The sequence below is a fragment of the Zootoca vivipara genome, chromosome 6, assembly GCF_963506605.1.
Source record: "Zootoca vivipara chromosome 6, rZooViv1.1, whole genome shotgun sequence".
In the NCBI taxonomy this organism is placed as follows: domain Eukaryota; kingdom Metazoa; phylum Chordata; class Lepidosauria; order Squamata; family Lacertidae; genus Zootoca; species Zootoca vivipara.
The window spans coordinates 38,844,766-38,857,834 of record NC_083281.1 but is presented as its reverse complement, the minus strand read 5'-3'; the positions used below and the strand labels follow the sequence as shown (position 1 = coordinate 38,857,834).

Genomic DNA, 13,069 nt, shown 5'->3' with positions numbered 1-13,069 from the left:
CTCCCCCCAGCAATCTGTCACATTGAACCAAAGAGGAAACTGGCGTAGCCCTTGTCCAGCAGAAGTTGGTCTTCTAAAAGACACCTTACCCATTTTGTAGGATTCTTTGTTTATTTTGTAATATTGTTCCAGCTTTTTTCATACTCTCCAACTGCTCTTCTGTAAATATAGAAAAATCACAAAACGTCCCAACTAAAGAAGAATGGATTGGTAAATTCAATGAATATTTGTTAATGGCAAAATTAACAGTGGCAATAAGAAACCCATCAAATCAGAAATTGAAGGAGGAATGGAAATGTTATGAGGAATATATGGAGAAACATTGCTCAAAGAAAGAGCTGCTAACATGCTTTGATTAAGATATATGAAGGAATGTTGTTGTTTAGTCGTTTCCAACTCTTCGTGACCCCATGGACCATAGCATGCCAGGCACTCCTGTCTTCCACTGCCTCCCGCAGTTTGGTCAGACTCATGTTCGTAGCTTTGAGGACACTGTCCAACCATCTCGTCCTCTGTCGTCCCCTTCTCCTAGTGCCCTCAATCTTTCCCAACATAACGGCCTGATGAAGGAATATAAGATGATAATTAAGTGAAGATTTAATGATATTTATAGAAATAAATAGAGTAATAGATACACAACATTGAGGAAATATTTTATGATGGAAGTCGAAATAAGTGTTGGAGGGAAGTCAGAGGGTGATGGGTGGTGGGTTTTGGTGGTGGGATAAAAATGAGAATGTATGATATGTATGCTAATGTAATATATATTGTTTGTGTTTTAATCAATCAATAAAACCTTTTAGAAAAAGAAAAAGAAAAGCAATCTGAGTATTTAACAGATGTCCTGCTTAGTGTTCAGTTCTGTGGGACTGTGGCCAGCAATAAATTCTGTTTTTAACCTGATGTTTTGATGTTAGGGAGAGATTGTGATAACTGTTGGTATGCAGAGATTCTCTCTACCTGAACTGATGAAGGTTGCCTCAAGGGTAATTATTTATTACATAGATTTCTATTACTGCCATCCCGAATCATATTCCCAGGTTGAATTTAAGCACTTAAAATGTAAATACAATAAATAAATAAAATAAATAGGCCCTGAGTTCACAAGGTGTCTCTGCCTTTTCAGGGGAATATAGAAGATTTCATAGGCAGAAGCACCTCATGCAAACCTAAGCAGTTATTTGACTCCTCAGGCAATATATATAAATAGATGTGGGGAACTATTTTGCCCCATTGGGTCAGGTATTTACCTTCCACTGCAGATCAACTTTGATATGGTGGATGGGACCACTCACCTGTCAATATCTGACATCCTACTGATACTGTATTAGGTGAGTGGTTGTACGCCTCTGTCAAAGTTGACTTTTGGGGATGGGTGGAAGGGGATTGAATCACATGCAGTGGTGCCAGCTGATGGACAGGTAAGCAAGGTTTGTGGGTAATATGCTTGTTTACCAACTTGAACCACCTGATGGGCTAGGTTTTGGTCCAGGGGCCAAAGCTTCCCTGCTTCTGATCTAAAAGTTACCACAATTTTTAATGCTGAAATGCACTTCGATAGATCCTTAAGTTCTTTACATTAGCTCTTCAAACCCAGGAGTAATTGTTGTTTCAGCTTACCGTATATGCAATTGCTGACAACTGTCCTAATCCCTTAAGGTCAGTTATACAGTAGGTACAAAAAGAGATAGACAAGACGCCATAACAACAATGTGCTATCTTCTGCCCTGATGTACTTTTATGGAGAAATTGGATCTTAAGCTTCTATCCTATGGACACTTACTTAGAAGTAAGTCTTGGGAACTTGTAAGGGCGGCATACTTCCAATTAAGTATGCATATGATCAGCCTGTTCTTTCCCCCCACCATGTTTCATTTATGTGTAAGGCATCTGAATTCTATGTTTCAATTTTAATGGCAGATTCCAACCCTAAGGTAACAAAAATATAGCCATTTTCCTTGTGATAGCCCTCAAATCTAGGTCATGATTATTAAAGGGAGATATGAGTTCTGAATCAAAATGGTCTATTTTTGGATTTTATTACATTTTCATTTAAGAATTGTGCGCATGTATATGATTTCTCTCTATGTGCTATGGCTGTCTTGCTAACCCTATAATGTATTTTATGTTTATGATCACCAGCATAGAATTTGCCTTTTCCACAGCTGCCACATACTGGGTTGGTGTCTTCACTGCAGTTGGGATGACTTGGCTGAGCATGGGTTGTGGGTCAATGAATCTGCTCTGAGCAAACTTTAGTTGAATACTGACCAATAACTTTATATTTACTTAAGTGCTTTTATTTTGTTAAATTTACCCTTTGAAAGACAAGACAATGGATTTTGTAACTTCAATGTGTGGTATTTGTCTGATCGGTTAGTGATCTTGTCAGTCATTTATCCATCCTTGAGTTGTCTTATTTTTCTTAAAAATATTTCTATTCCACCTTTAAGGCATCTTACACCATGACAGATTTAAAAATACAATTTCCAGCATTCTTTTTAATTGGTGTTTGATAACGGTTTTCTACGTACAGTGGAACTATGTGACCACGCGATTCACATCTGAGGTTTTTGAATCTTAGAATAAATTTAGCAGAACTATTTTTAAATAGTTTGAAAAAAATCTTTTACCAAAAGAGAAAACTGTGTCCAAAAATAATGGCTGTAGAAGCAACCATAGCATGAGCTACACATCTTTGCACACTTTGAGGTGTGAGCACTGAGGCATTGGAGACCTTATGTGCTGTGGAAATGGAGCACTGCTCCTTCTAAGGGTTCCTCAAGCAGCTCACTTCATATTTTAAACATTTCTTCACCTTTCTTCCTTTTGCATATGTTTTCTTATTACCCCTTTTGCTTGGTTTTGATCTATCTCAACTACCTGCAACCCGAAATTGATGCGTGGCCCTTTAAGAGGGCGCCATTCCTGGACCCGTCCTAATTCCATTTCTCCCTACGAGCGAGCAGAGAGACCCCACTAACGCACATGCGCGAAGGGGTGGGGAAAAGGAGGAGGAGAAGGGGAAAAGGTAGGGCTTCAGGCCGGCAGGCGTGCGCGTGCGCTGGACGCATGCGCAGTGAAATTCTCCCCACCCCTCGCTGCTTGGGCAGGTCTTTGCAGCTTTAAGGGGCTCGCGGGGCCTGGAGGGTTGAGTCCGGCCGTCACCACAATTGTTGTTGCGTGTTTTTTTATTATTGTTATTACTATTATTATTTTGACGGAGAAGGACCCCCCTTCCGTGAGTTCCTGAGGGAGGCGCTTCTTACTCTCCACCTTTGGTCGCCTCCTCACGGCCGCTGGATATCCATCCCTTGGAGCGCCCCCTGAGGTTACAGCGCCTGTCCCCAACCACCTCAGCCAAGGGGTGAGGAAAAAAAACAACTTCCCCTCCCATCCTCTGTGGCAGCGCCCCCCCTCAATATGGCGGCGGCCAAAGAGGAGGGGCCAGGACTGCGCGCCAGTGAGTGAGTGGGCGGGGCTTAGGCTACAGTGGGCGGGACCCAGGAGGAGTCAGATAAGGGCACCTGTTGGGGAGCCGGAAAGATAACAGTTGCCAAGGATGTTGGGGTGGGGGTGCCTGGTCTTAGAAATAGTGGGTGGGAAGGAGTCAACTTGGTTGTACGGGGGGGCAGTTTTGAGTTTGAAGTTGCTGTTGGAGTGATGGGACATCGTTTTTTTGGAGGGGGAGGTAAGAAATGTTGGGGAGTTAACTGATCCATTGATGACTGCAGTGAGCGGGAGATTGTGAGTTGAAAGATTAGGGTGTCAAAGGTGAGGCACCTGGGGTGAACACAGTACTGTGGAAAGGGGATGGGTGGGTACTTTTTGAATCTTTGGAATATTAATGGGTGTCAAGGCTGGTAATGGTATATGTCTGTTGGGAGGGTGAGGGAAAGCATGAATAAAGTGTAATAGGTGGGTTAGGGAACTGGAGGATCATGAGTATAAGGGTGAAAAAGATGAAATTTAGGCACCAAGATGGTGGCTTCGGGGGTTGTTAGTCAAGGTGTGGATGATAAATGGCAAATTAAAGTAATCCTGATGGTGGGGATTTTGTACTAGTGGTTAATGCTAGGGTTTCATAAAGGATAAAGTCTTGTAAACTGGATAAGACAACTTTTCTTGTGTGGAAAGATGCTTCAGATATGAGGTTGTATTAGTTCCAGTAACATTTAGAAGCTTTATCAGTGTCATTAAGAACAAGCTTGATCAGTAGTGTTGTTTTCACTTCTCCTTTGTGATCCTTAAATGAAATAGCCTTGAGAGCAAGCCTGTGTAATGTGTGAACTGAACACAGCCAACCTGCTTACATTGAGACTTGCTGAATGCTTGACAACCATGGTTTCCCCAGGCTTTTAGATAGAAAAACACAAGGTTTATCGTGTAATGTATTTGGTGGTTTGCATTTAGTTTGATATGAAAGCTTATCAGCTGGGTCTGGGATGCTGTTATATTTATTACTTTCTAAGTAAGAACTGGGGTTAAACACAGAGACCAAAAAACCCTAGGCTATTCATTCAAATGCTTAATAATCTGATGCTGGAGGCTACACACGGTATTTAAATGCTTTCTAAGGGCTGATCACAAAATATTATATGGAGACTACTAGGAACTCAAATGTTTTCCAGTTTTGATTCAAAGTGATGGTTGCAGCTGTAATCGGTATTTCAGAAATTGCATGCATCTTTTAAGTTTTATAGAGAAAGTGAAAGAAAATGTCAAAATACGCATCTGGAAGGGTCAAACACAAGTCTGATACACAACACTGGCAAATTAGCTTAAAATTGGTTTAGAAGAAAAGGAAAATTCAGTATTGGTCAAGGGCATCAGTATCATTGTTGTCAGTAGTAAAGTTATTCATAATTGTGAATCTTCTTAAGCCAAAACTGCTTGCTTCATACAAAGTTGTATTGGAAGACATAGCTGCCAAGTTATCCCTTTTTTTAAGGGATTTTCCCTTATGCTGAATAGGCTTCCTCGTGAGAAAAGGGAAAACTTGGCAGCTATGTTGGAAGATTGGTATCACAAATGAGTATAGAAAAAGATTATTTCCACAGTTCTCCAGTACCCATCCCCACAGACAGGATCCGAACTCATTTATTCATAAATAAGTCTCATTCAGCAAAAGTCTTGCTTCTCCTGATCCTGGCTCTTCAGTTGGGATTTTTTGAGGGGCTGCATTCTGGTCATCGGCATTATGAACTGGCCTTTTGATTAGCCTTTCCCCTCAGTTTGCTGTCCAGTTAGCTGTTTCCTGCCTGCGACTTGAGCAAGCCTGTTGTTGGCTCATTTGTTTGTTTTGTTTTTTATTCAAATATTTATGCTTGTATCAAAATAATGAAAGTGTTGCACTTTATTGCTCTTGTACTTGATTTTTATTTTTTTAATCCCAAAGTTCAGCTAAGGAGGAAGGAACTGTTCAGCTAAGGAGGAGCATCTGTAGTATTGGGCCCAGGATATGCAGGAAAACTCATACAGAAAGATGGGATATCCCCAAACCCTGTCAGAAAACACTAGAATGATATGGTATGCAATGATCACTGGATTCTCTGCAGCAAATGAAGGATAGTACCGGTAATTGCAGAGAAATGGGCTAATGTGCAAACAACTCTGTATCTTTTAGATGAGCAACCTGTTTTAAATTTTCCCTCTTGTCAAGCTGCGTGTTTTTTTTTACCAGAATTTTGCTGCAGCCTCACTCATGTTTTATGATGTCATGACATGGAATGGGTGGCATTTGCTATATAGAACAGATGGCATGCCTGCTGATGTGCATCTTGGATGAAGGAGAGGATGCTGGTTATGTGTGTGAGTTGCTTTTTTCCATGCAATTTCTGATGGGGCCATAATGTATTAGATCCTAACTTTTCTAACAAATGGAATAGAGTTCCATGAATGGGGCTTTCCTGATCCCCCACCCAAGTCTGTTCCTGACTGTTGGGGACCCATGGAAATAATGCAGAGGGCTGCATACTGAAGGAGAAATCAGTGGAAAGCAGAAAAACAACTTGTGGTAAAATTCTGTAGTGCCTAATCAGAAGTTGAGTTCAATGGCACTTACGACAAGATAAATGAGTATAGAAAAGCAACCTTAGTATCCAAGTCAATATATTTACAGTCACAACTTGTGCATTTTTTATTGGAACTTAGAACCCACTGAATTATATTTATTCCCAGGTAACTGTTGTATTGCAGTCTAGGAGGTTGAGTGCTGTGCAGAAGTCTTGTCTATCTACACAGCACCAAAAGTTTACTTAAATTTAAAAACACACTTAGATGTTTTGTACCACTAACTGTTGAATGGTGTATCTTTTAATTAATGCAGCACATAATAAATATTTTCCAGATGCAGTTTACTATTTTGTCAGCTGCCATGTACGTGTTCTCAAGGTGGGGAAAACTAACTTGTTTATTGGGATGATAGCATGCCAACTTCTTAACTTGGAAGCAACTTTTTCACATGGAAAATTGCTTTTAATTATTATAATTTTTGCTTGTGCCCCTGTGTATAAAGAGGTCAGGATTAGATTGTGGTGTTCTTGGCTGTAATTGGAACCACCTTACTGTGGATGTAAATTACAGTATAACTGTGCAACTTTTATGCATTATGTTTAGGATGTGGGTTGTAAGTTCAAATGGATATTAATTGTGCAGGTTTATTTTTCTACTATAAATGAAGTTTCATAGTAGACTTGGTGAGAATTGAAATTCCTCTATAGTGGGATTGCATCTTACACACATTTTACTTATGCAGATTCAGCTTCATATTATTGGCTTCAGCCTCTGGGTTTATGGGGGAAAGACCCCTCAAGTAGGGAACCAAGGAAAAAAGTTCCTCTTTTAAAACGGTGTCCTGCCATTTTTCTGCAAGGAACATCACTGAGCGGAGTGGAGAAGTGGCGGCATTGTTGCGGTTGCTCTCCAGTCAAGAGGCTGTGCTGCCAGCTGACCCACTAGCAGTGAGGAAAGTGGTGTCAGAACCAACCCTACAGTGAGTATTTAGAGCTAGGAAAAGAAGGAGGTGATTTTCTAGGGCCCCACCTGAAATGGAATGTGGTGATTCTGAGGCTCTTGACTATATGCAATTTTGTGTATGTTTGCTCTGCCGAGAAGCTATCCATCACGTAAGATGCAGTCTCACTGTACAGTATAGGGATTTAGGTTCCAGCTTTCAACCCATTTCCCCATGATTAATGGGGGTCTTCTGGGAAAATTAGAATTAGAATTTTTCCATTGTCCTATACGCATTTAATTTGTGGGCATTCAGTTTTGTGTGTGCGGCAAAAAAGTAACAAGATTGGAAAGGGGGTGAGGTACCAGGAAAAATCATATTGGCAGACCCACCCGCCATTAACCCAATGGGTTTTGACTATACACCTTTTTAGCTTTAGGCACAATCTGCGGAACATAACCCCCACCCTGCTTAAGTTGTGGGTTCCCTGTACTGCAACATGTTTGCTTGATTTCCATTTAGTAAACAAAACGTTAAAAATATATTTGTTTTATAAGCAATATAAATATCTGAAAAGTTATCCCTGTAGCTGGCATTGTAGTGCAGTGACTGGGTGGAAATATCTGAAGTTGGATTGTTTGGACAAACCATATACTTAAAAGTTTAAACTACTTTAAGCACATTTTCTCCCAGTTCAAATGAAATAACAAACTGTATCCATGTTGGAGGAGGAGAGGGGATGGAGCAGTATATCAGTTTGAAGCTTGTTTATGTAGCACTTTTTATTAAATTTATACACCACTCTTCAAATACATTGTCAGGATGACTTTGAGTAGAAACATCACAAACTTCATTCACTTAGTGTCAGATCATGGTTTGGCTGATCTTGGCACTACGTGAATGAAGCATGTTCTTGGTGGTTCTCTCTCCCCTTACACATCTAGACTTTGCTTCTCATTTCTGAACTAACCCAGTGAAGTAGTGCTCATAAATTAATTCATTATTTTATTTGTATGCCGCCTTTCCATAGTTAAAACAATGCTCAAGGCGGCTTGCAACATGACAAGATTTAATTACCAACATAACAAAGTCATAATAAATAAAACACATAAAAAGTATACAACCAGATGGCAAATAATTTCCACATAAATTATAAAATCTAAAACTAAGAATACACCATTAATATAAACCACAATTTAAAATGACATAGATAAAAAAAGCAATTTTTTTAAAAAAACAAAAAACAAAACAAAAACTGAGCCCTCTCTGCCTGGCAGCACCAGCACTCCTTATGGAGCCTGTCATAAATGGCCAATTTGGTGAATCTTTGGTGGGGGGGGGGGCGGGCGGGCGGAATCAGCTCCATAGCCATGTAGGTTTGTCAAAGCATGAGAATTGTGTCATATTGTTTTCTGTCCCTGTCCTTAATTTATGTTGGAAAATTGTAGTTTCTTAAATAGGTTTTGGTGCCCAATTTGAAAGATGTTTTCCAAATCTGTTCTACTAGAAAGCTGTTGTCCTTCATTTGTAGACTTATCATTTTAATTATTCATTTGACAGTTAGTTGCTCTGTGAAGAATGAGATAATGAGGATTGTAAAGACTGTTACATGCTAAAAATCACCATAGAAATGAATTATTATGACAGTGATTGTTGTGGTGGTAACTCCTGTTTCACAATCTTTTATTTCTGCAAGTTTATTGTAGCCAGGGAATCCACTTCTGATGCTGGTAGTTTGGTATCTGGGACATGCTGTTGCAAGAGTACCGGTACATAACTTTTTCAAGACCAAGGACCACATCAGATTACCGTAGTTGTAGCCTTCCATCCTTAGCTGGAGAACCAGAGCTATATAAGGTATCTAGTTGACATAATTTGCACAGTGAACAAGTCCTATTTTATCAACTAAGTGCTCTCGCCAGCTAGAGTGGTCAAGAGGCTGGTCAACCCGTGTGCTCAAAATAATAATTTTAGCTGCTTAAAATCTAGAACTGGACTGTGGGCCAATAAATTTAAAAAGTTTGAAAACATAATAAAATGCTGACGTCCTATCACCCAGCTGAGTGGAGAGAGTTAATGTTTTCAAAGTGCAAATGTGAGAGCTCACAATATATCTGAGAAGTGAAAGGCAAAAGATCCATTGGGAACTGGGAGTCATTCAGAAGTGCCTCAGTGCTTGAATATTGTTCTTTACAGTGAAAATGTAGGTGTCATTTAAATATCTGGCTACACAGAACATTTCGGCTGCTGTACCATACCCATTTAGCTGTGAGTATGTCCCATTGAACTTAATGGAGCTTGCATAGGAGTAGACTTGTTCTTAGAAGTGCTCTGTTAATGTAAAAAAGGTAAAGGGACCCCTGACCATTAGGTCTAGTCACAGACGACTCTGGGGTTGCGGCGCTCATCTCACTTTACTGGCCAAGGGAGCCGGCGTACAGCTTCCGGGTCATGTGGCCAGCATGACTAAGCCGCTTCTGGCGAACCAGAGCAGCGCACAGAAACGCCATTTACCTTCCCACCACAGCGGTACCTATTTATCTACTTGCACTGCCGTGCTTTCGAACTGCTAGGTTGGCAGGAGCTGGGACCAAGCAATGGGAGCTCACCCCGTCGCGGGGATTCGAACCACCGGCCTTCTGATTGGCAAGCTCTAGGCTCTGTGGTTTAACCCACAGTGCCACCCGTGTCCTTCTGTTAATGTACATAATTTCTAATAGGAACCAGTGTGGTGTAGCGGTTAGAGCGTCTGACTAGGACCCCTCTCAGCTGTGATGTTCACTGGGTAACCTTGGGTCAGTCCCCCAACCCATTGGAACACTTTTTCAGAGGACTGTATGGGAAAAGGTGAATTGGTAAAAAATTACAGTATTCCCCTTCTCTTCCATTTGTGAAGATGTCCCTTTGGTCAAATAACCATGCAGGAACAGGAGGTAAAATTGAATTCAACCCATTGCTTTTTGCCTTCCCTGAGTTGTGTGCCCATTTGCTTCCTAGGGATAGTTACCAGGAAATAAAACTGCTGCTTCTCCTACAAGTGAATTCCAACTATGTGACGCCTTATGAAGAATGACTTTCTTTAGCCTACTCTTCTTCCTTCTTCCTAGAATGCTCAGAGCAGTTTGCAAGGAGCTCTCGGTGATCTCTGATTCAGTGTTTGCTGAGGTCCACACAGTTTAGCTACAGCCCTGCAGACTTGTTCACACATGGCATATAAGTGATCTGAAGAGCAAAGTAGAAAGCAGCCTCTATTGCAGGCTTCCTCAAACTCAGCCCTCCAGATGTTTTGAGACTACAATTCCCATCATCCTTGATCACTGGTCCTGCTAGCTAGGGATCATGGGAGTTGTAGGCCAAAACACCTGGAGGGCCACAGGTTGGGGATGCCTGGTGTTGACCAGATTGGATGAACCAATTGTCTGATGTGTCATAAGACAACTTCCACAACTCCTGTGGTCTTGACTAATATTTTTGTGTCTAATTCTGTGGGGTGCAATGAGCATGACTGGAGAAAGTGAAATAAAAAGTTATCAATAAAATAACAAAAGTATTAAATACATAAAAGTGTTTGTTGGCACAGGAAATCCCCTAGTCTTCCTATTTCCCAAATGTTGATTGTAATCCACTCTTGGGCATTACCGGTACATTACTGTATATGACTCAGTGACTTGTTGGGGGGGGGGAGGAAAGCACTCCAATAGAATAGAATAGAATCATTTATACTCATTTTTATAGAATTTATTGATTGCTTTTTTACCAAGGTAACAGAAAGTGGCTTACAGTATTTTATTACTGGCATAAGGTGGCTTACGATATATAAACAAACATATACATTCAAACAGCCATTAAAAAAATCTAAAAGTCAGTGCTATTTTTAAAAGGAAAGATTAAAATATCCCACCCACTTAAGGAGGTCACAGATAAGTAAGAGCCAAAGGCCTGGCAAAAAAGAAACGTATTCGCTTGGCACCTAAAGCTACCCAATGATGGCACCAGGCAAGCCCCCCTGGAATGAACATTCCATAAGTAGGGAGCCTCCACTGAAAAGGCTTGTTCTCATGTTGCCACGCTCCAGACCAGGCATCTCCAAACTTCGGCCCTTCAGATGTTTTGGACTACAATTCCCATCTTCCCTGACCACTGGTCCTGCTAGCTAGGGATCATGGGAGTTGTAGGCCAAAACATCTGGAGGGCCGCAGTTTGGGGATGCCTGCTCCAGACCTACCAAGAAAGGTGGACATGAAGGAAGGGGTCTGCTAAGGAGCAAAGTGGGCTTTATGAAGAGGTGGAGGGATCTCAAGGGTGATAGTGTCAGCTTCCTGAGCCATTCATATATTCCACTGGTGGACCAGGGCTTCTGGAAGCCAGTTGTATCCATTAGCCTCCAGTGGCAGATCATCCTAATAGGTCCCCTGCCTCTGCAAAGCTGAAAAGGTGTTGAAAGCCTAGATCTCAACAGGAAATGATCCAACCATGCCAAGGGACTGGTGTTGATATCCCCCACTTTCAGACCCCCCTCTAATTGCAAACTTAGTTATCTGAGTGGTGCTTCTTATACAGTGTCTGCTGAGTGGTGCTTCTTATACAGTATATGAGCATATGCAGTAAGCAAAATATATCTGGCTGGAACCCTGAACAGAAGCAATCCACACTGCAATGTTTTTTGCAGGTCCCACTTGAATGTCTATTATTTGCTATTCATATAGAACATTTTTAATGGGAGAAATTCTGAAAGTAGCTTTCCCCCATGACATCTTATCTCAATAGATTTGTAAATTATTTGCCCAAACTTGATAGCTGCTGTTAGTCATATGCAGAGTAGACCAACTAAAATCAATGGGCTTACATAACTTTCATTGGTTGTACTTGGTTATCACTCTCTGTCATTAATCACATCATCCTATACTTGAAATCAGTAAAATTTAGATAAACATTCAAAATGCCATTTTCAGTCATTACGCTTAAATTAATTTATTTGTTGTTTCAGTGTTCTTTATTTTAAACTAGGGAGCAGTACATGGGAAAACTGCTTTTATTTCTTTTTAATGAATGCTGCAAGTTAGGTTCTTGATTTGAGCAGAGTTTTACATTTGCCATGTTTCCCAGCATACTTCTATCTCAACATGCTGGGAATGTTTTTTGAAAATAAACCCTGAAGAATATGTGACTGTCCAACTTTATTGAGAAAGGATAGGATGAACATAATATCCATTCTCCCCTTGCTGTCTCAATGCCAGACACAGGCGGCTGCAACAGCTGACACTGCTAGGGGGCTCTACAGTTCCGGCAAAGCTCTTCTGAGTTCACAACTCATGCAAGCTCTCTCCTTAGCTGCTCTCTATGGCTCTCCTGACCTCTAGGGGTTCACTTCCTGTTGGAAGTGCTTCTTTTCCTGCAGCAGGTATATGCAGCAGGCTGGCTCTTTGTTACCCATTGCACTCCTCTCTCCCCAGATGCTTCGAAGGTAGGAATCAATGAATTGCTTTTATGATTCTGCAAACACAATCCTGGCAAGGGCTTGAAGATGGAATTGTCCACTGTATTTTATGCTAAACAATGTTTCCCAGACCTGGGAGGGGCAGTGGGATTCACTTGCTAGTTGAACACCCCCCTCCATCTGTGTTTCTGACTATTTCATTAATCTTATTTGGCCAGTGCTCAAGAATATCTGGCTTTTGTGTGCTATTACAAAAAATGTTTATCTATTACTTACACTCCCAGGAATGGCATGCTTGGAGGCATTCTGCACAAAAGTTGAATTTTTTAAAAAGTTACATTTCTATAGTCGTCCCCACCCCCCCCACCCCCGCCAGTAAATGTACCTTGTAGTACAATGAGCAGAAAGAAATCCAGGAAGGAATAGTATTAATTCAAGCATCTAAGAACTTGTAATTGTGGTGGAAGTTGATAGCAACTGGATGGTGATGTTATTAAAAATAAAGTTGAACCATGTCACTTTTTCATAATGAACTCAAACAGATAGCTTGTCTGCTCATATTTATAGAAAACTTAATTGAATATGTGATATCTTGATATTGTAGCAATGTTTTTCAGTTAGTTGTAAAATTGAAATGCTGTCAAATCTTTTGGGGCTCAAGGTAGGTAGTGTTTAAA

General features: G+C 40.8%; 1 protein-coding gene across 9 annotated transcripts in view; it reads left to right on the top strand.

The window, feature by feature from the left end:
* The first annotated feature begins 3,085 nt into the window (after positions 1-3,085).
* Positions 3,086-13,069, top strand: part of ZMYM4 (zinc finger MYM-type containing 4) — a 49,845-nt gene continuing 39,861 nt past the window's right edge. For 4 of the 9 annotated variants that reach the window (XM_035120514.2, XM_035120513.2, XM_035120509.2 and 1 more), the window contains exon 1: positions 3,086-3,367. The gene's annotated coding sequence lies outside the window, so the exon portion shown is untranslated. Of the gene's footprint in view, positions 3,464-5,683; positions 5,812-6,874; positions 6,995-8,309; positions 12,420-13,069 lie in introns of those variants that run through there. The other 5 variants (XM_035120511.2, XM_060275822.1, XM_035120504.2 and 2 more) reach the window with 4 other exon arrangements.